The sequence below is a fragment of the Hoplias malabaricus genome, chromosome 12, assembly GCF_029633855.1.
Source record: "Hoplias malabaricus isolate fHopMal1 chromosome 12, fHopMal1.hap1, whole genome shotgun sequence".
In the NCBI taxonomy this organism is placed as follows: Eukaryota; Metazoa; Chordata; class Actinopteri; order Characiformes; family Erythrinidae; genus Hoplias; species Hoplias malabaricus.
Genome location: NC_089811.1, coordinates 32,550,802 through 32,573,296, shown reverse-complemented (window position 1 = coordinate 32,573,296; position 22,495 = coordinate 32,550,802). Strand labels below are relative to the sequence as shown.

The following is a 22,495-nucleotide window of genomic DNA, read 5'->3' as shown; positions in this document are numbered from 1 at the left end:
ATTTTTGGCCTTGCAGGGCCCTGTTTGTCCATTCAGGAGAAGGATCCCATCAGCTTTGTGCTATCAGCGAGCCACTAATTGATTTTCAAGGATGACAAATGATGCGGTGGGCAGCGGTGCGGAGGTAATTCAGAGTCAGGAATAGGGGAGTACAGCGGGGCTCACACAGGGTCCCGACTTTTCTTAAATGCTTATCTCTCACAAGTCTGTTCCACTTGACTCAAATTTATACTGATCTTTTATTTATGCCCTGAAAAAATGGCAGATAAGAAACATAAGTGTTCTTGATATTGTGTTTTGTCATATCTAGCAGCCAAAGATTGAAATCCTGAGAAACAATTTTCTGTTGAAATGAAAGAGCATGGCCTTGTGAACCCTGGAGGAAAATAACAACGCTATTCCAGGCAGAATATGAAACGCAGGAGCACAGAATAAGTAAAATAGACAAGAGCAGCCTCCGTGTCACTTTTCTATTTGCTGCCTTTAAGGGGCAACGTTTCAAAATTCTCTGGTTAAAAAAAATGAAGACCTTGTCGTTATCTTTCTCTATCTATGTACTGAATACTAAACCAAGGCTATTCAAGGGAACAATGAAGAACATTGCACACTCATGCTGGAATGCTCTTCTCAGCTCGGGACTGCACCGTGTCAATCTGTGTTTCGCTGCATTACAAGAGGGCGTTTGCTCCTTCAGGAGAATGTGAGATATGAAAGTATAATATAAAATTATAAAATAACGAGTTGTGTGTCACAAAAGCAATTAACACTCTCTGAATATTAGAGTTCACCACCGGATGATGCCAACTGCGTCGTTATCAAAGCCATCACAGAGCGATACTGGCCCTAGCTGCTTGAGGGAGACATTAAAATCAGATTAGGGAATTATACCAGTGCGTGTCTGTGCTGTGGCCTAAATGAGGAGATGCTCTCCAAGCAGTTGATACCCAGCGATTAGTTCTTGGCTCTCTGGTCTTTAAATGCCACAAGACAGAGTTGAGTGGCATGAATTCATTTCACAAAAAGGTCAGGAGGTGCCAAAAATATGTTGATTCGAGAGGAATTACCATTTAAACCACAAAACACATTTAGGCACGAGCCGATGTCCATCTCTCCCTGTTCACCGAGGCCTGTCATAAATCACCAAACAGGAACAGGAAGCTCCTCCGAAGCAGAAAGTCATTCAGCATGCTGTAGCTCAAATTGGAATTTGCTCTTTGAGTATATTTAGAGGCATCATAACACTAAGAAATGCCAGCACCTTATCACACTGTTCATAAACACTTGCTAACTTCACCTCCAAAAGGGCAAAAACGTTGGCAGGTGCCACAAGTCTTTGTTATCATCTCTCACGGCTCGCTTTGGAGTTACTGAAGAGTAGAGAGGAAGCTTGACCTCTCTGTGCCAACTGGAAAACTCATCCATCGACACATTTGCATGCTATTGTCCTTACGTTTTAAGCTTGCAATGCTGCTCTTGTTCCGTCTATGGGTCAGTGCAAGGACTTGGATCTTCATTACAGCTGTCTCTGGATTAGAACTGATTATTTAACTATATAAATGCTATCAAATTTGTCATGACGTAGGACATCTATGTGCAGTTTGAAGAAAATATTCCAGACTGAATAAAAGAAAAATAAGGCCACTGTGTCTAATTGACATGAAGTGCCATAACTCACCTTCCGTGTGTGCGGTTTAGGAGCAGAGTTTCCTTCCATTCCTCTATTGGGCAAATCTTCAGCATACGGCTCTATTCAGCAACACATACACACTGCAGGTAAGTCAGTCCAGCACTTGCACTCTTTTACTATACATTGTAACACATGCAGAATGTGGCTATGTGTTGTTATGTTTAAATAAGTGTGTCCCTGAAAAAGACGTCAACTAGATGGCAGTGTATGTTTCTCAATTTTTTCCAAATTTGTTTTTCTATATTTACATATGAAGGTCATAATGATTCTATTGTTCATAATAAAGATAATTCTTAACTAAAACTCTTTTGAAACTGTTAAATGACTTATTCAGTATTTCTACTTTCATTTTGGATATCTTTCATTCTCTTCTTTATCTAAACACAAACTATCTAAGGTAGACTAAAGTGGAAAAGTGTACTACTAGTATTAATATAGAACATATAATAAGCACTATTTTGTTTATTATTGTATGTTTCCTTTGTTTTCTCTATTCCAATATTTTAATCTATTGGGCATAATTTGAAAAAAACAAATCCACAAACCAACCTCTTAGTTGCTTTCTAGTTTTGTGATTCTGTTCGGTTCCTGATATAAAGTGTGATTGCATTGTGTTGCCATCCGTGAATTCAATGAATGCAACAGCTGACCTTCACATATATTATGACTCCACACAATTTACACTACATTCACTCTGTAATATCTGAGCCATTGATTCATTCTGCTTTGTTATTCAGAAAGATATTGCAATAGAAATCAATGTAACGAAACAGTTACCTAGCTAGCAAAAACGTGTTCAATAATTACGAGGATTACCCAGCGCTGCTATACTGCACATGTGCAATCTGATGTCTCAGAACAGGCTCATTGAACCCCTTGACCTCTTTCATGGGTAAAATACACTGTGCATCTACCCGCCGAGATATACTGCCCATAAACGCCTGCACACCCCGTGTGCTGTAGCATGCGGCTGGTGTCGGTGGCGATGTGAGAGCTTGTGGAAATCATACGAAGCATCCTGCAGGCTCCAGCCTCATTTTATGGCTTCATCTATTACCACTCTGTCATTGTTAATTGTCTTCTTTTTACCTCCGCAGGATTCTCCAAATTGGCCCTATCGAATGTGACAGGAGGAAGAGCATTAAGCATCTGACAAGATGATATCTAAGTTCAATTTCCTCCCCCTGCGCTGATATATACCTGCAGCACATCATTTTCCTTTCTGTCATAAAGAGCGCAATAAATCAGTGGTGCTTATGGAGGCACGGTGGAAAACAGGGCCTCTGGATTTGTGTCCCCAGCTCTGGCTATTAGGAAGCCATTACTGCCACGTTCTGCTCCTTCAAACAAAAATGATCAAACCTAATGCCGCTGAGATTAGGGAGATTAAGAGAGAGAGAGCAGGCAGGGCTGTTAGAACACAGGCATGCTCTCTAAACAATCTGCGCTAAACTCCAGGAAAAAAAAACAAAACCCACAAAAACACCAACAACAACACAGCTTTCCCCTCCTCCTCTCGTTGACACCATTATCCATCTGTTTGGCTGAAATTGCTGTATCATGGTATAAATCTGAGATACAAGTGTCACATCCTCTAAAATAAAAGGGAACATTAACTGCTCTTAGGCCCTTCCTGAGGCCCTGGGAGCCGCTGGCTATAAGCTCACTCAAGTGTGGTGGCAGTTATACTGTGTTTTACTAGACTGCAGACAATTATCCTTTGCTCCTCTCCCCTCTGAAGACAAACTGCCAGGGCTTCAGCCGAAATGATTTCAAATAGATTTTCCAAAATGTCTGTTGCTTGATTGCTTCCATACATTATTTCTCTTAAATGGATAGAGAGAGGGGGAAAGAAAGCATATCCACAAATCAATCACAATAACCCTTAGCTCATAGAAATAAAGAAAGTAGCACATCATCAGATCACTCTGTGTGTGTGTGTGTGTTTGCTTGCATCTTAGACCATAAGGAAAGGTTTTACCATCCTAACCACTTGATTCCCGCCCCTTCTGCACTGTTAGTAATAATTCTAGTTTAAATTGTCAGCTTTCTCAGTTTCTTCTATGTTTTTGCAGTTGCTCTGATAATTACATTATGATATGAAATATTTGAATCATTCATTCTTATCCTCCCAAGTGTAAGCCCCTGGGAACGCATTGTGATTTTATTTTTGTGTAATTCTAAACTTGGTTGTTATGTGAAATATGACCAGCACCGCTCTCCTCTCGATGTAGAGTGGACAGGTCCTAAAAGTGGGTAATGCTTATGTCAGTATTACCCTGACCAATCACAAGGCTACCATAGCCCCGCCTCCTCTCTGAGTCGAAGAGACTGGTGAGCTGAAGAAAGAGTGAATTTTGGTCATATTTGAGGAGTGCTTTATCATATCTGTTTTGTGTTTTTTGGTGAAACGTCGCTGAATATTTCACATAAATTAATTTATGTGATTAAATAAATCAAAATTATTTCCCAGGGCTTTTAAATGTATGTTTGGAAATAAGAAAAAACTGTTGTCGTCCAATGAAAAACATGTATCTCCCAAAATAGTAACTTTATACGAGAAGAAAAAAAACTTACTTAACATTCAGTGGAAGTCAATAAAAAATGATTTAATTCCAAGCAATTTTGGAGCATTTCTATTGGTTCATTCATTATGAAATATTCACAAAATGTGAAGGACATGTACGTGTTCAAATTATGTAATAGCTGAAAATCCACAAAAATGGAGATTCATGTTTTATGGAATACTTTTATATGGAACCATTGGACAATTTTGATGGTATTTCCACTGAATGTGTAATAGTGTGGTTCATTGGAAAATATAAAAAATATTGTCACTATACAAAGAAAACATGTATCTCCGCTTACTACATCATTGGAGCACAGCAGCAGCCCTTTACTCTGTCCTTTACAAACTCTCATGATGAATGGACCAATGGAAATATTCCCAAATTATTTGGAATTATATATATTTTTTTATTTGACTTTCATTGAAAGATAAGAATTATTTTCCCTTCTTATAAAGTTACTATTTTGGATATTTATTTTTTGACAGCAATGAAAATCTAATTCCGAGAATCAACAGTATTTCAAGTAACATTTTAATAATTTTAAAAATATTTCAATACTCCATTCTGTGTTGTTAGGAAATGACATTGTAAGTGTCCTCAGGTTTACTGCTGGTGAATTTTTATCCTACAAAAGTTCTATCTTTCAAGAGTACTCCTATCATTAGCGGGATCCTATTGTTTATCTAAAAATGGGCTATAAAGAGAATAACAATTGTACTATTCAGTATTCTTTCCTTGTTTTGCTTCATATATCAACAACAAAAATAGTCCTGGCTGCTGCCCTCAGTTGAGAGTGTGGCACAAACAGTAGTGTGAGTAAGACTCTGTTCTGAGATTTAAGTCACACACACACACACACACACACACACATGCAGACAGGCAGTGATGGTGGTGAATACCAAGCCTCGCAATAACACACTATCCTAAAACACAGAGAGTCGATTACAGCACTGAGCTGCGATTCAGCATTACAGTCATACACATTTATTACACTGACTCTGGCTGCCTAATACAGCCATGCATGACTCCATCCATCTCTGTTTTGTGCTGGATGGATTCCGGAGATGAGATAAACATATGCAAAGAAAAGAAGTGTCACAAATCTGCAAAAAATTGTGCTGAATTGTAACAACAGCTAAATTAAAGCACTGCTTGACTGCTTTTCATTGCCTAAATGTAAGGATTACGCCTTTTCATGGCTCTTCATCAAATGTTGGACTCCTTCTGCATCTCTCCCATCACTTTGTTATAAAACTGCGCCGGTAAAGAAATGAAACTATAATCTTTATTAATTAGAGAGGCACATTAATGCTGGCATAAGGTTAAAACAAGCTGAGGGAGCGACATCATTGACAGTTAAAAGACGACACAGGGCTGTACTTCCAGCTGAAGGAGTAAGCACCTGTCTTGAATATCACTGTATTGATCTCACTTTTCAATTAAGGCTTGCATCTCCATATTCACCTTAATATTCTGAGTAGATAAGCATTCTGTAAAACCTTAGCACACGTCCAAGGAAGTATCCATCAGTTTTCCGCACACATCAGCATGTACTGTATCATTTATACGCAAAGGATGTTCTCTCTGCATATGGGCAATGCTGTGGATATAAAGATGCAAAAAACAAAGCAAACAATTGCATATTTTTGTGAAGTGTTGTAACACTGAGGTTAAAATTATCTTTGTATCAATGTGTTGTGACGAAATCTATACCGTGCTATAGAGAAGTATTAAATAAGGAAAACGTATAGGCCCTTGGCCATAGTGGACTGGATTTTGGTTTTGAGCGGTTCTGCTGTTTTTTTCCACTGACAAAAAAAAATGCCGTTGTGTCTGAAAGCACTCTCTAAGTCATCATTATTGCTGCACTGGGCATGGGCCGCTGCTCTGGGCGGTGAGGGAGCTGATGATGTGAGACCGCAGTACAACTGCACAATGTTGTGCTCATTTCACCTCTTATACGATCTGTTATCCACAAGGCCGGAGCTCAGGTAACCAGCGTCCAGTAAAACACCTCAGCTCTGTTTGTCCTGTCCTTGACTCCTAATGTGGCAGCACTGAGACTCATCCGCGCCGTAAAAATGGGCTAACTGTTCAAAAGACACAATGGAAGTCTAAAATGCCCTCTTTTATTGTGAAATAAACATCTCCCTTGGGCCTTTCCCTGTGATATTATGAGAAATACGTGCCACTGGAGTTATTTCCCTGTAGTGATAGTTCATTATAAATTATAATGGTAATGCACTTGCTACAATAAAAGCATGTGCCACTCATAGATCTAATTAGCTCGATAATCCTTCAGTGGGCGCAGGCTAAACACTCTAGTCCTGGAGGATGTAAACATTCACCACTGTTATACTAATGGTAGGGAATATTTGCCAGGTAGTCCTTTCCTGTGCAGACAAATTCCCCATGGCCAAGCATAATTAATAGCTTTACAGTCTACAAGGCCATAATGCTCATCAGTTATTAATTAGAAATTCGTTTTACTGAATAAATAACGCTGATGATTGATGATGAAACTTGTAATTGGGCTCTGAGAGTGATTCTCAGGGGGGAAGCATCACAGGGAAACAAAACCACTGTTACTGGAGCAACACACTAGAACAGGAGACTGCACTGTTATGTTTGGAGAGGGTAAATATCTGATGGATAACGTGTTTTGATCAAAGATAGGTCAGAGATATCTTTTTCTCTTTACAGAAAATTTACCTGTTAACAGAATGCAGGATAGAAAGCTAACAAAATATAAATGTAGCATTCAGCAAGTAGGCTGTCCTGCACTGTGCAGCTGGCGGCCATTGGAAACCACCTGCTATATGAAAAATAGGAAGCGTGAAAGCAAAAGAATAACAAACAAAGTTAACCAATGAAGCCGAAATCAGCGCTGTTCTGTGATACACTTTCATTTTTATCATATTTATCATATCGTCACTTTCCGAAGAAAATCACAGAACCTTGAACCTTGTTCATTTTTAGATTACTACGTCATTTGGACACAGCAGCTGTTCTTCACATTTTGTGACAATTGTATGATGAATGGCCCGATACAAATGCTCCAAAATATTAAATTCCATTGAAAGTTTTAAAAGTATTTTTTCCCTTCTCCTATAAAATTACTATTTGGACGTTTATTTGTACATTTTTAAGACAATATAATTTTGTAGGAACGCATTAACTTTAATTTAGTAATAAACTGTGAAAACAAGTACAGTTAACTGCCACTGAATAAAAAAGTAAGCTTTCTAACAACACATGTCTTTAATGTATTGACTGAACTCTTTAAAAACGTTCACTTGAACTTCTTAATGGCTCTAATCAGTGATGTGACTTCTCAGAGATACGCAAGTGGCCCAAGCTCAAGGTTATCGAGGCTTAGTCTTTTGCACAAATCTAAAGGCACATGAAAAATATGATGTGCCTTTAAATTTGTGTATTGGTCCAATGTGATCCGATTCACACTCTTTTAAAAAATACCAGTGAACCATACTGACAACTGAATCCAATGCCGCAAATGAGTCTTTGTCTTTGTGATGATCTGCATTAGACCAGGGCTGAGTTAATTCCAGTGCATGAACTGAGCTACTCTCACTGTGCATGTAATGTATTTTTATGCATTTCACATCAATATCTGCAACAAAAGACTGCAGTGACAACAATAGCATCACAGTGGTACTGTATAGTTAATCGCAGAAACTGCATGGTTGCTAAGTTACTGACTCTCCTGGGGCCATGCACTATACGGCGCAGTCGTTTTAAATGACGGAGGGGAACGGTGAAAACTCTAGCCTTCTGTGGCTCACTATTGATTTTACACAGAAGATCCGAGCACTCATGATAGGCTTTTGATATATTTTCCTGCTGTAGTGGGTCCCTTTGAGCATTGCAAGAAAAATATCTGTCAATATGCTCCTATTATGATCTCTTGATCTGTGGCCATAAAAACCTTAAGCGGCAGCCCTTATTGCACAATAATGGGTTAGACTATTCAATAGCAAGTGCTGCTGCGATTTAAGATTTTTCAAAGTATTGTTTTGTCAGGAAGCAGAATAACCCTCCATGGCCTTTCTCACAATGCTCAGGGCCTAATTAGTTTGATTGACTTGCAGGAGAGAGGGATCAGCTGTGACATCATAGGCCTCAGTAATAAATACCGGCTGATGGGCTGGTCTCATCCTGGCGGCCATCACCACCTCCCTCACCTGTCACACTCAGCCGCCTGCATCAGCCCCCTACAGACTGCTGCATAGCACTCGCTGCCCTATTAGCAATTTATAATGGTGATCAAGAAGTAGTCAGCAGCGAATCAAGACAACTGTCTCCCCTCAGCGCTAATTGGGCTGTGTTCTTTTCTGATAAATGGCTCGTGACTAGCGTGAGGTCCCTCGGATTTCACAGCTTCTAATGGCCCACAGTAACTAGATTTACTAACAGATACCGGGTCAAGGAACGGAGATGGGGTGCAAAAAATGTTAATTAATATCAATAATGGCCAATTATTAGTTTGACAGAAGGATCCGAGCTAAGAGTGTGCTCTAATGACTCTGAGCTAAGTTGAAGGGAAACACTGGCAAATTAGCATAACAGTGTATGCACACTCCATGGAGGTGCCTAGCAAACATCTGCTGTGTTAGAAATTCAAATCCGCTCCCTGTTAGTGCTGCTGGATGTAGTCGCATAATCAGCCATTCTTCCTCGGCCATTTTGACGGCACTAACAATGCCCTGGTGACCGGTTGGCCCCTCCCCTCTGGGCCCTCCAATCAAGAGTGGCCTCATGCAGACCCCACCGTAACCGTAACAACGCTGGAGTTAAAGAGCACTTCAGGGACTGGCTTTGTGTCACAGACACTAATCCTCTTCTACCATTACGCTCCCTTTATTGTGACTAACACTTACACAGACGGGCTTTAATCAAATTTAAACATGTGTTTGGAGGATGAATAGGAGTGGAAATGACATATTAATTGACACCCGTTCCAGTTTGTTCAGTCTGAATTGTTGCTGAATGAACGTTTTCGCCTTCTTCAATGCGATTAATCATAAGTGCTGGTTATAATGCTATATTACTTTGTAAACTCTGCACCATGGTCAAATATACTAAAGTTAAATTATTTGATAACACTGGAACTCTTCATATTTAATTACCGCTTCAGCAAACCACAGAGGGCCAAGCGCACAGAGCAAATACACTGTCCTCAATACTGCCCAATATATCTCGAAAATCAACCTTCCACTCACCAACTAAAATAATATGCCTGTTTTAAGGGCGTCTGGTTAATCTATTGTAGCGCGGCAGCAGCGTGACCGTATTGACCAAATTGGACCATATGACAAGCGGTGTACATGTCAGAGCCTAGGAGGAGTAGTAGGTCCCAGAGGGCCAGCTTTTGAGGGCCGTAAGCCCAGCCCAGCTGTAGGAAACCTGCTCTCCTATGAAATCACACGCGGCTGCACTCAGTGGTGCCCAAGCGCTGGTCCTGGCTGATATACTGCACAGAATGTGTGTTCTTTGTGAACGGAGGTCAAACTGATATCATCATATATTACCAGGCCAAATATCAACATCATACCTAATCTAATCTAATCTTATCTAATCTCCACAGTGTGATGATTTGCAGTAAATTAAACATTTTAAGAACATTCAAAAAGCGAAATACGTTTCAATCCATCAAGTTTTCCTTCTGCCAGACGTACTGCACACTCTATGTTATTCTGCGAAGCCAATGAAGTTCTCTATTTCACACTCCAATGTTCCATGTGAAGGGGTTGCTTAGGCTGCAGTAGTACTTTCCATTTATTTGCCTACGGCAAGAAAATAGAAGATATATGCAACAGCCAAGCACTCTCTGTTTTTGCAATTTGGGACAGAGAAAGTTTACCTGTGGAAATATTGCGATACTTTTAAATAGCTTTTCTATATTTATTTGTTATGGTATGGAATTTAATCTGATATGAAAAACCTAGCTGCCAAAATACAACACTTTGCTAAAAGCTGTACAGACTATAAAAAATAAACCACTGTCTTATGAATGTGATCCAGTTTTGGAATATTTAGGGTGACTCCAGAAATAAAGTCAAGCATTCTGCTGATTTCTACAAGTGGAAAGTAAAATACAAGAGATGCATTGTTTAGCAAAGTATGGTCCTTTTTTTCAGACAGAAAAGCTAAGCTGATGCATTCAGTAGATTGTCTCTGCCATATAAAAACCTAATTGATTTATTAGTTGTAACCGTAGTGTTCTGATTGAAGAAGAATGACAATGTTCTTCATGGGCTTAGTAGTGATATGTCCGTAGTGATTCCACTCTACTTGAGCAATTTATGATAATAAGTGTCTGATATTAAAATGATACAAGTCTTCAGTTCACTTGTTCCTTCACCTTTTTTCCCTTTCCATGAACCTGGTTTGCCATTTACCCTGTGTAATTACTGTGGGAAAGGAACAGATCTAGAGCAGGTTGAATGTCCTCTTGCTGTAACAGAGCAGGAGGTCATGCTGGATGTCTGAGGTCTCAGCCTGTATTATCAGATCACTATCATCTTCTCTGCCTGTAACAGTGTGTTCAGCTGCCACTGTGACTTGCGCACACGCATTTGTGTGACCTTCTCCTGAACACCCTGTGTGTGTAGTGTGCGGAGGTGGTGTGTCATGTCTGAACAGGGCCAGGAGGTCCCCGTGGTTGGAGTGTCCTGCTCTCAGCTCCACACAGCAGGGGAGGGCTGCTCCACCAAATGGACAACCAGCAGTTACCCTGGAGGGCAAATCTGACAATGCATATCTGCATATCTAACACTACTCTTTATGCAGTGTGAAACCCTGTGACACGAAGGATTATATACGCAGCATTTTAAATGGAGCTGAACCAACTGAAGTGTAGGTGGTAGAGGATACTGTGTTGTGGGAAGTGTATGAATTTTATTAACTAGATTGTAACTTATAAAAAAAAAAAAAGGAGCTTTCATTCTTATTTCACAGCACTAAGGTAAAGCCAATCATTTTTTCCAGTGCTATACATAATCATGACTGTTAGCATACCTACCATTTCCAATTTAGCACACTGTCAGCTAACCAGCTCAGCTAGGCTATAGGCTATATTCATGGTGAAATGTGAATACAGTATGTGTGCTGAGAGAACCACTCTCTTTTATCTGGTTAACTCCAATAAAATATGCCAAACATTACAGTGTTAATTATGGCGTTATTAAATGCAGTACTATTATTGCATTATAAGATATGAGACTGTCTCTAGCTAACATTATCTTCGTTTTTAAAATGTAAATATTCTGTCAAGAAAACGTGTAATTTCAGGTAGGAATATGGTAGGACAGGAAATCCAATAATTATATCTTGTAAATGTAGCCAACAAGGAATTTTTATATAATTATGTGGTAACAAAATATTCCAAATATTGTATTTACTAAGAGAAAAAAATGTGAATTAAAAAATGTTATCACAAATATTAACCCTGACATCAGGATTTTTTTTAAAATGTGAACGAATGTTTAAATATTAAACGAACTCAGGCGTGAACGTAGACGTTATACGTGACGTAACCTACTGCAGCACGCTTTAATCTGATTGGCTTCCGCCTAGAGACCCGCGCTCCGTATTTGCATAACGTTGAGATGTTCGCGAAGTTTCTCGGAACCTCTTCGAGCCGAGAGTCGCTGCGAGGAACGGTTATGATACACACTGTATTTTCACCGGTAACTCTGTAAAAATATTTTAATACGAAGTGCCTTTTGTGCAGTATAATGGGCTAGCCACGAGACCACGGATACTTTAGGGTGATATATCTACCGTTAGCTTTAGCCCTTTAAAATTCCTCTGCCTTGACTGTTATTTAACTCCCCATTTTAAAGCCATAAAATAAGTCATTATTTGCCTAATAGCTTGGCTTATTAACCTGTATATCATTGTTTCTAGGGTTCACTTAGTGCTCGCCAACACTAAGACCCCTAGAAAATCTTTTTTTTTGTGAAACATTAATAGTTTTGAATTATTTAAACATTTATTTACATATCAATTGGTAGCTAACTATCTCATTTGCATTACTAAAACAATACTGGCACAAGTCTAAGACTGCAGGTTAGCCTGAAGTTAAAAGGGAGTGCTTACTAACCTTTCTGGTCTTGGCTAATTGAAAGTAAAATTGTCCCAACCAGAGTTGTCCGTTAATCTATAGCTAGAGAAATGATAAAACTCCTCCTAGAAGGAAACCCAGCACTTTGCAGGAGTTGAATGAATGTTGATTATTCTGTCTTCTGTCTTTAAGATTTGTTGCAGAGAAAACATGGGTAGGTTACAAATTCCAAGCAATGTGCCTGGAAGGGGACCAAATACGAAAAATTAACTTTTTGAATGCATTAGCACATTCATTTGAGGATCAGGAGCTCCTACCAACCCACAAACCGAAATAAACAAATAGCAAGCATCTCAGATTTGTCCCACCTCCGTGTCTGAGTCTCTCCAGTCACAGTGCTGGACCCGTCTGAAGATCTTCAGTCACAGAACTGAATCTGGGTTTATTTGAGTGTGCAAAGACATCATTAAATGCAACCAAACAAAAATGAGCATGGAGAAATATGTGTACTGATTAAAAATGGCAAAAGCAAGAATGGGGAAGAAATATAACCAATCAAAAGTGACTAAAACCCAGCGTTTTTGCTCCTCACGACTACGCAAATCGTGTTTGAAATAGGCTTGTTCTCAGCAGTTGAGGTCATTTTAAACATGAAAGATGTATTCAGTGATTACTCTCAGATCTGCACTGGCCATGGAGATAGGGCTGTAACGTTTCTCTGTTGTCATTCTAATGACGTAATATATATATTGGGTATGCAAAATGAAAACACCCTGCCAGTCCATCACAGGGCATCCCACTCACCCAGTCTTTAATAAAATAGTTGAGTTTGAGTTGTTTACACTATTTTTCATCAACTGTAAATATTAGCTCCTCAACAAGTAATATTTTGTGTGGTATCTGTGACTTATTTGCTACAAAGTACAAAGATTGAGTGAGCGTCCTGTAAGTGTGGTGATTTCATAATAATTGCAAGGGTATGTATACACGTTCACGTTTTAATTCCTTGAGGATGAAGCGTTATGGTTATTATGGAATTCTTATTTTTATGGTAGGCATTTTGTGGTGCAGGAATTTGTTATTTCTTAAGAGACATACTTTATCACAGTCATTTTTGCTTAATAAACCCCCTTCTATAAGCTTATATAAACAACATTCTTGCACTAAAATCTGTGTTTCGTTGGTATATATATTACAATGTATGTGAATACACTGAACTTGGTTAGATAAAGATAATCCCAGTGGAGCAGTGGCATCAAAATCCACATTAATATTTGCCCATCCTGAGCTAAATCAATACTCACTAGGAAAGGAAGTGATGTTAGCTTTCATTATGGTTTGAACAAGGTTAAATATATTTGTTGCCTCAGAGCCCCATCTCATTTCACACATTGCTTTTTCCCAACCAGCTAAAGAGCTATGGAAAACTAAAATTAAGGCAGCATATGTTTTATGCACATTGTTGCATTGCACAGCGTCTCTGTTGAGTGGCGACATTCGGGGTGTGTTTATGTGTGTAGACGACTGCGTGTCGAGTGGTGCTGCCATGTTTTCTCGGGCCTCGTGTGTATAAATTTACTGTCTGCTTCTCCGTTTCTCTTTCTTAATTCACTGCAGTCGGGTTGTTCTGAAGTGCTCCTCACTGGTCCCCTGAACAATCAGAGTGGAGACAATAGCTCTGCGATGATGGAGCCGTACAGCAGCCATCTGCAGCAGCAGCTGCTGCGCTGCATCTGCACAATATGCTGCAGCGCCCAGCCCCAGTAATCTGCATAATAAGGAGAGGGCTTATCCCACTCTAGTTAATAATCACAAGCAATCGATGCACTTCATTCCCTTACTGTAGCTGGATAAAAAGCCACACACACAGACACACATATATCAGCACGCACAAGAACACTTGTATATTCTGAAGCACACTGAGTCTGATATCTCCTGAGAAGTTTCAGTATGCACGTTGTATCCCGCAGACAGCTAGGGGTCATATGGTGTAATGCAGAGATGTTGATTTTGCCTGAAGCTACAGATTTACACCACACTCAATTTCATCTTTTTATGAATACCATAATTAGGACACTCTGGGTCCTGATACTGCTGCTTTGTGCCTGCATGGAGTGAAGGGTATAATGGGGGTACAGCAGAGCCCTGCTGCTGTCTGCAGTCTAAAGGGCAGGGGGTGGGACATGAGGCAAAAAACACTCTGTGAACAGACTAGACCATGGGCCTTTTGACTGGGAGAGCTTTTTCTCACACCCGCAATCAATACAGTCTGGTAAACCAAATTACAAGTCTGCTTTAGTAAAACAGAGATATTGATATTGTGCCTTTAAGCTTGTTGATCTTATCATAAATATCAATGCTGGAATCATACATCCTGCATGCGCTCCCATTAAAACGAATATACGGATTGCAAGGCGCAGTACAGGAAGCATACTTTTCCTGTATGTGTGTCAGGGTAGAGCAGGGAATAACATCCTTTGTCCTACTCTCCAATGTTGCATTTACTTTAATAAAATGCCGCTCTCAGAACAATGGTCAATGTGGTGGGACATTTCTGTACCTTCAGTTAGAGAACATTATTGGACCATATTCTATATTCATTTTAGATTTTAAGATAGTGCTGATTTCATATGCCCCATTTCATCTCCAGGACAGTTCTATAATGAACGATTATAAATATTCACCTCTCCTTCTGGAGAAGACAATGTAATGTACACAACTGGACTTTACAACTACTGTCGTACCTTTAATGGTACAGTTACACTTGTCGTACCTTTAATGACCAATAATGTGCCTCTACCATACCCTTTAATTTCTAAGAGAGTACATCACAGAATAATACAAACGAATACTATCATTTAAAAGTATTCAGTGAAAATGTCACTATTTTCTTAAATTCCAGTATGTTTGCTACATTCTGGGATTCTGTGTCCATTCATAACTTATCACTGCATAATTTGAGATAAGTTTCTGTAAATTGAAATACAGAAATCCATGAAAATGAATAACGTTATTTTAAATTCTACTGTCTTAAAACATGCAAGATATCATTGTGTTGAAGCAGTGAGAATACGGTTGAGTGTATAGTATGTGCTTTGATCTATACATCTCTAGAGTGCAGTGGGAGCCTGTGAGTCATTAGGGTAGCACTAAACCCACACAGAAAAAACAGTAATTCTTCAAGGTCTGAACACTGTGACTGTGGTGGTCCTGTAAGTGTATGTCTCCAATTATCTTTTTGTTTGGGAATATTAAATGTGCCCAATTTAATGTTGTAGTTACACTTGACTTTATATTCTCTATCTTCAAAATTCTGGTCTTGACGTTTATTTAAAATTTTTCAATTTAATAATTTTAGTTCAAAGTTTCTCCAGTGAGTTAATAAGATGTAGCAATGTGCCTAAAAACTCATTCAAGTTACACTCTACATTTTTATAGTACAAATTAATTTCTGGATTTTTTTGTAAAATGGAATAAAAAAATAATCTCTAATTTGTTGAATTTAATTCTACTGACATTTAATTTAACTAAAACCTTTCCATGAATTTACTTGATGTTTGACTACCAATTTAATAATATTTTGTAAATGTAAACAAATGCAGAATTTGATGTCTTCAACACATTACAACAAATGTTGGGACAGGAGAGAAAGAAATGTAGAGAATTAGCCAGTTACGTAATTTTTATGCATAGCACAATAAGCAGGTGGATTTGTAACAGGTGAGTATCAACCAGGTGGGTTGTGGCAAATTTGTGAGAATATTGTTAAGCAGATTTTGTCAATGCATAATATCAGAGAATGTAGATAATCAAGGAATCTGGAGATATGTCTGTCTTTGTCAAGCTATGCCAGAAATCGTGGAGCCCTCAGATGCCACTGCATGAAAAAACATCATGCTATTTTGGTAAGTACATCTACATGACCTCAGGAGTATTTTGGAACAAATTTGTCATTGTGTTCTTTGTGCTATAGGTGAAAGGGTCCATCCAGACTGTTATTACAGAAAGATGTGGTAAACATGCCTTTGTTGCAGCTTTAAGCATGTGTCAGGCGTTCAATTTTACATTAGCAAAAGTCTGGTCAGTTAAAATAATTATTTGTACTAAAATTAACTTGTTTTTATAATATTTTACAAAAAATAACAAATTTTCTGGATCTAACATTTTTATTAAATATATGGAGTATGGTTATCTTTATCCTCAAGAGTTGCTGTCAGTGTTCTCATGTTCTCTGAGTAAGTGATGTATCAGTACCACTGTTAGTGCCACCAGTTAAAAAACTCCCATTTCTGTTTTTCCAGTTAATTATCAAAAAGTAAACTGTTCATGTAATTTCATATTTATATTGATTATATTTCTAGCTTATGGTGTACTCACATTAAGTATTACTGCAGATGTTGGGAATGCAGGATGATGCCAGTAATTTTATTGGCAGATTTTTGCTCAGAAAGACAAAGTAGAAGAGCAGAATGGTTTGGTGATGCTAGGATATGGAGCTAATATATCGGCAGAAATTTACAAACACCACTTAAAGTAAAGTTGGGATGCTGGGCCAAATTTAAATAAAAATAGAAAGCTAACATAAACAAAGCCTTCCCTGAAAAAGTTCAATAAAAAAAAAGTTCTGAATGGTATGGTTTTCCAAAAGTTTTTATATCAAATTTATCAATCAAAATTTTATACGGCACTTTTCACAACAAAAGTCGTCAAAAAAGCAGTTTTGTGGCAAGGAAACTCTCCCTTAGCTCATGAGGGAAAACTTTGGAAGGAACAAAGACTCAACAAATAGCAAAACAGAAGTAAAAGTACTGATAGAGACAATGAGTTGTAACTAATGGGAAGGTAAAATATAAGTAATGAAAATGTATGAGAAAGTATGGTTCTGTGGAAGAGTAAAAGCCAGCACAGGGTCCATTTGGGCTAAAACAGCATCCCTGCATGGCCAAGCACGGTGCTGTAGGTAAGACAAGGCAAAGATCTTGTACAAGATGCAAGGGGTGAGGGCTGGATCAGGGCAACACCGGGGAGAGCTGCAGGAACAGGGCATTTTAATGCATAGCTCTCTCTGTCAAGAAAGACATCATATATCATTCAGCATTAACGGTGCCTTCAGTGATGTGCAGTTCACCCAGGCCACGTGCACCTCCATACCATTGTGGATGCGGGCTTTTGGACAGTGTGCTTACAACAAGCATTTGCAATTTTTCTAGGTCCTTTTTATATATGGTTTTTCCATTGCGTGAAAGAATTTTAACTTGCATTTGTTGATATGTTCATAGACAATGGTTTTGGGAAGCGTTTCTGAGCCCATGCAGTGATTTCCATCTCCTTTTAATTCAGTGTCACCTGAGGGCATAGAAACCGCTGTCAGCCTGTTGGAACCTTGTCCCTTGCAAGTAGAGAGGTAGACGTTTAGTGATAATATGTGCTGTAGATGAAGAAATCCCCTGGGCCTTTGCTATTTTACGTTGAGAAACATGATTCTTGATTTGTTTCACTATTTCCCTGCACAGTTTTTGACAGAGTGGTAAACCTTCCCCATCCTTACTCCTGAAGGACACTCTGAGATGCTCTTTTAAAACCCAGTTATGTCACTGATCTATTGCCTTATTTGATTTTTTTTCTTTCCCCAATCCCATATTTGTATATGTTGCTGGCATCAAATTAAAATATACATTTTATAGTTTTGAAACATTAGAAATATTGCCTTTTCTTCAGATTTGTTTAATTAAAAATAGGGTTTAAATGATTGGCACATTGTTGTATTCAGTTTATTTTTACATTTTGCACAGTGTCATATCATTTTTAGAAATAGGGAGTGTACATGAAGATAACAGTGTATCCTTTAAGTATACAGGGACATAGAGTGTTTTACAGGTTCCTGTGATTTTAATGTTCTGCAACTGCAGTAAAAGTTTTACAGTTCTGTGTTGTATATTTACTGTACTGACAACTACGCTGCCACTAACCTGGCATGCATTTTACAGCACTTTTTTGACAGTTCACATCATAACGTTACACAAACTACCCCTTGATACCGTCACTTATAAGCATAATTTTGAACACATTTTTGCTGTAAAAAAAGCTGTAACTCCAGGCGCCCCGCTGTAGCATGGTACCTCATCATCTGTGGCATGATTTAAGGGAAAGATGAAACACCTGCTTGGCTCACAGTCACAGAGACTGAGTTCTCTTCTCAGCTTCATCAAACATGCACCTTCATTTGCATAATTACAAAGAGCAACCAAATGACTTCTGGGTTTTACCTCATTAAGACTGAACCTCAGCTTCTACCCAAACAGCTATTATCACAAGGAAATGGCTTTTTAACAATGCACAGACAGAATTATGTCTTAAATTTAACTACATGTTTTTAATGATTAGTAATTGGTTCATTTTTATAAGGCCATGTAGTATTATATGTGATTTAGTTAGGCAGTCAATTAAACACTGTAAATATAATATTTAAGATTGACAATTTTTGTTGAACTAATTTAATGACGGGGGCTATTGCTTTTGATCAAAAAGGCATAGTTTTATTCTCTTGTACTAGGTGTAATTTCCTCCACGTGTGGAGATACAGTAATGTTGAGTTGCTAAATGTGTGGCTTTGTGTGAAATTAATAAATACCTTTGGGTAAAGGGACCGTTAATATATTCCACTTTTTCTCCTTTAATTTAAGCCAGTGTATTAAAGTGGATAATGAACTCTTAGCAGACACTAAATTGATAGAGTGGGAAGTGTGCAATAATATTGATCAGTAACCCTCTCCCTTTGGTACCCCCCTGTTAAGTAGCATATGCTTATTGAATATAAACAATTTACTGCACTGTGTGTTATTAAAATGGTGATATAAGTGTGTTTTGCTCTCAAACTGGCAATGCATTTATACCTCGTCATATCACATAAAAAATCACCAACAGATATAAGTAATGTCTTGTTTTTTGAGCTATATGCTTCATTTAGGGAGTACATAGCAATTTGATTCTTCATCTCATGAGTTGAGCAGTACTTGATTCTCATCTAAGGTCTCATTCTGGTAGGAGATTATTGTGTTTTCCCTGTGTCTGTGTGGGTTTCTTCTGGTTCCTAAAATTGAAGCAGAGTATGTATAAATAAATAAATGAATGCCCCAAAGTTTTTAACAAAGCAAAGAATGCACCAAACCCCACATGAAATAAAAAAAAAACCCAATGCTAAAATAAATAAACCACAGCAATGCATTTATACCTCATCATATCACATTACAAATCACCAACAAATATATTGATAATGTCTTGTTTTATTTGAGCTGTAAGCGGCTATGTTTTAAATGCATTGCCATTGTTTATTTATTTTAACGTCAGGAAATGTTTTTATACAGGATTTGGTGCATTCTTTGCTTTACTACTTTAGGTGAGCTCATTAAAAACATGTTTATTAACCTATTTGAAATGTATAATTTATATATATACATATATATATATATATATATATATATATATATATATATATATATATATATACTTTAGTATAGTATAAATATAGACACTTTATATATCATATATATTAAATATATTAAATATATTATATATATTAATCTTACATTAAAAAAACAATAGACAGCACAAAAATCACAAAGGTATTGCTAATATTTCATGAACAAACTGAGCAAGTAGGGAACCTTGCCTCTGAAAAGGCTAAACAGTGTCCAATTTAGAGTTTTAAATTTGGTTTCCTTGGTTTTCCAGAATTCAGTATATGGTTGTTTAATTTTTAGGCATTTTTAATCACATTCACTCTGTCTTAGAATAACAAAGACATAGGAACCTGTTTGTGTGACATATTACTGTGAGACTCAATATGATTAGCCATATTAAGAGTTTGTTTTGAAGAGTTAGCCTCAAATTAGCATCAAACATGTAATATGAACAAGTAAATGTTACTCTGTCTCTGTGGTTGTACCCTCAAGGGCACATATTCGTACTTTTAATTAGGAAACATAAGGTACAATTATTTTATTAGAATTGTAGATTTTAAAGTTGTTCTGGTTTCAACACAGTTGTATAATGAAAGATTACAGATATACACTTCTCATTCTGAATGTAATGAATCTTTAGGGAACACAACTGGACTATAACACTGATTTTACGTTTAGCTAGGGTGACCAGACCTGAGATGCCGTTGTATACTTAGCTGAACCTATGTGTGCTTTTAGGTCCTTTACACCTTTATTTGCTTTATTAAACAAGGACTACTGACGTGCTGACTGACCAATTAAATGTTTACAGAGAAGGTTATCGACCAATAACGGTAGCTCTACAGTCAGAACGTCCAATCAGAAGATTTTAGGCTACTTCACCACGCCCCCTTCTCATTCAAGCGAACCAGTCGGAGTAGGGGAGGGCGGGAATAATTTGTGAATGAAAGTTCTCGAAGTTCTATGTAAGCTCTAGAAAAACAAAATCCCGGACGTTTGTGAAATTCCGCCCGGATATTTTTAAAGTCTAAAATAGAAGACATGTCCGGGTAAAAGAGGACGTCTGGTCACCCTACCTTTAGCACTTGATTGTACCTCTACACTCTCAGAAGAAAGGCATGAAAGAGTTACAATATTGATCACTAAAGGTACAAACTCTGTAAATGTACCTTTAAAAGTACAACAGTGTTTATAATGTTTGTAATCTTTCATTATAGAACTATGTCTTATAAAAAAAATAATAAAAGTCCTGGAAATTAAACCGGGCGTATGAAATCAACACAATTTTAAATTCTACAATTATAATAAAATAAGGTACAATTATGTTCCCTAATTAAAGGTACACATATGTACCCTTGAGGGTACCACTGCAGAGACAGCGAAAGGTACCACCACAGTGACAACATTTCTGACTGTGTACCGTACCTTTTTTCAGAGAATGTACATTGATTAGAAGGATGCTTTTAAGATCTTGTGCATGGGAGTTTGTAATTTCCAGGATTGAGAGTTTGAGCTCCCAGTAGGAGTGATGAGAGTTGTGTATGGCAGGTGCACTGGTCTCTAGGCGATGCGCACTGTAACAATGGAGATGCGCAGGTGTGACGTGTTTCTGTGGCAGTCGGAGCCAGGTGTTTATTGAGATATCAGAATGCGTCAGGGTGAGAGGAATGCACTTGTCAGCTGGGGTTTAGATCTGTCACTATCTCTAAGATACATTACAAAGACAACCTGACAGCACAAAAAACACCTGTTGAAACACGGAAACCTGGGATGCCTCCATATTATTCCAACATAATTCGTTTATATGTTTTGAATTTAATTTCTTGTGAATATAAACTGAATTTAGCTAATGGAATGTATTATAGCCTTTTCAAATGGTATGTGAGTATACCTCAGTTGCTTGCTCACACTCTCAGCTCACATATCAACATGTGATTAAGGTGTCTTTTAGAGCTCCTGTGAATTGCCCTTAAATCTGCTTTGAACTTGTGTCTGTGGTGGTTCTTTAGTGAATGTGTTTCTAAACTAGAGCTTTCTTAGGAATGCAGTAAACCGTAGGCTAAATGCTTTTACCAAGTATCACATTGCACAGGCCCATTGGGACTTGATCTGTAGTTAACTCCTTGTGTAGTTCCTTTTTTATTGCAAGATGCTTGCTCACTGTTGTTGTCCTGACTAGACTTGACCAAAACAGAGACAGAGGGAGCCAGAGTGTCTCCTGCAGCCCATAAAAGGCTGCTGCCAGATTTACGGCAGAGAGGGTTTTTTTCTTTATCGTAGAAACCGATGTTAGTCTCATCTGATAAACAGGTACTTTAGCTGCAGGCTAAATGGGTCTCTTTGAGGTCCTGATTTTAATGCTGCAAAGGGAGCCATTTTGACTGGCTTTTCCCTCTGTGATTAGCCAAGCGTGAGTGTAGAATTTGGACTCAGATCTCCTTCTTACGAGGTGGAGCACTTCTAAATGAACAGATACATAAGTGATGGTAGTTTTATTCAGAGTTAATAGATGAGGAAAAATGAACTTTTCACAGATGTAAATGATTTTGTGCTCTGAGCCTGCTCCCCTGCTTCGCTCTGAATTAGGGTGCAGCTTAGCCTGAGAACGCAGCTTATTTTCCTGCCTTTTTAAAAGGAAACACATCAGGGTATTGGCCCACTGCACGCATTCCTAAGAGATGTGATTAAAAGA

The 22,495-nt window shown here is 38.2% G+C and overlaps 1 long non-coding RNA gene across 1 annotated transcript in view; it reads left to right on the top strand.

Annotated features, from left to right (window-relative positions):
• Positions 1 to 11,923: 11,923 nt before the first annotated feature.
• The window catches only part of LOC136710900 (uncharacterized), a 93,884-nt gene continuing 83,312 nt past the window's right edge, over positions 11,924 to 22,495 (top strand). The window contains exon 1 of the long non-coding RNA XR_010804680.1: positions 11,924 to 11,966. This is a non-coding gene — a long non-coding RNA (uncharacterized lncRNA). The remainder of the gene's footprint in view (positions 11,967 to 22,495) is intronic.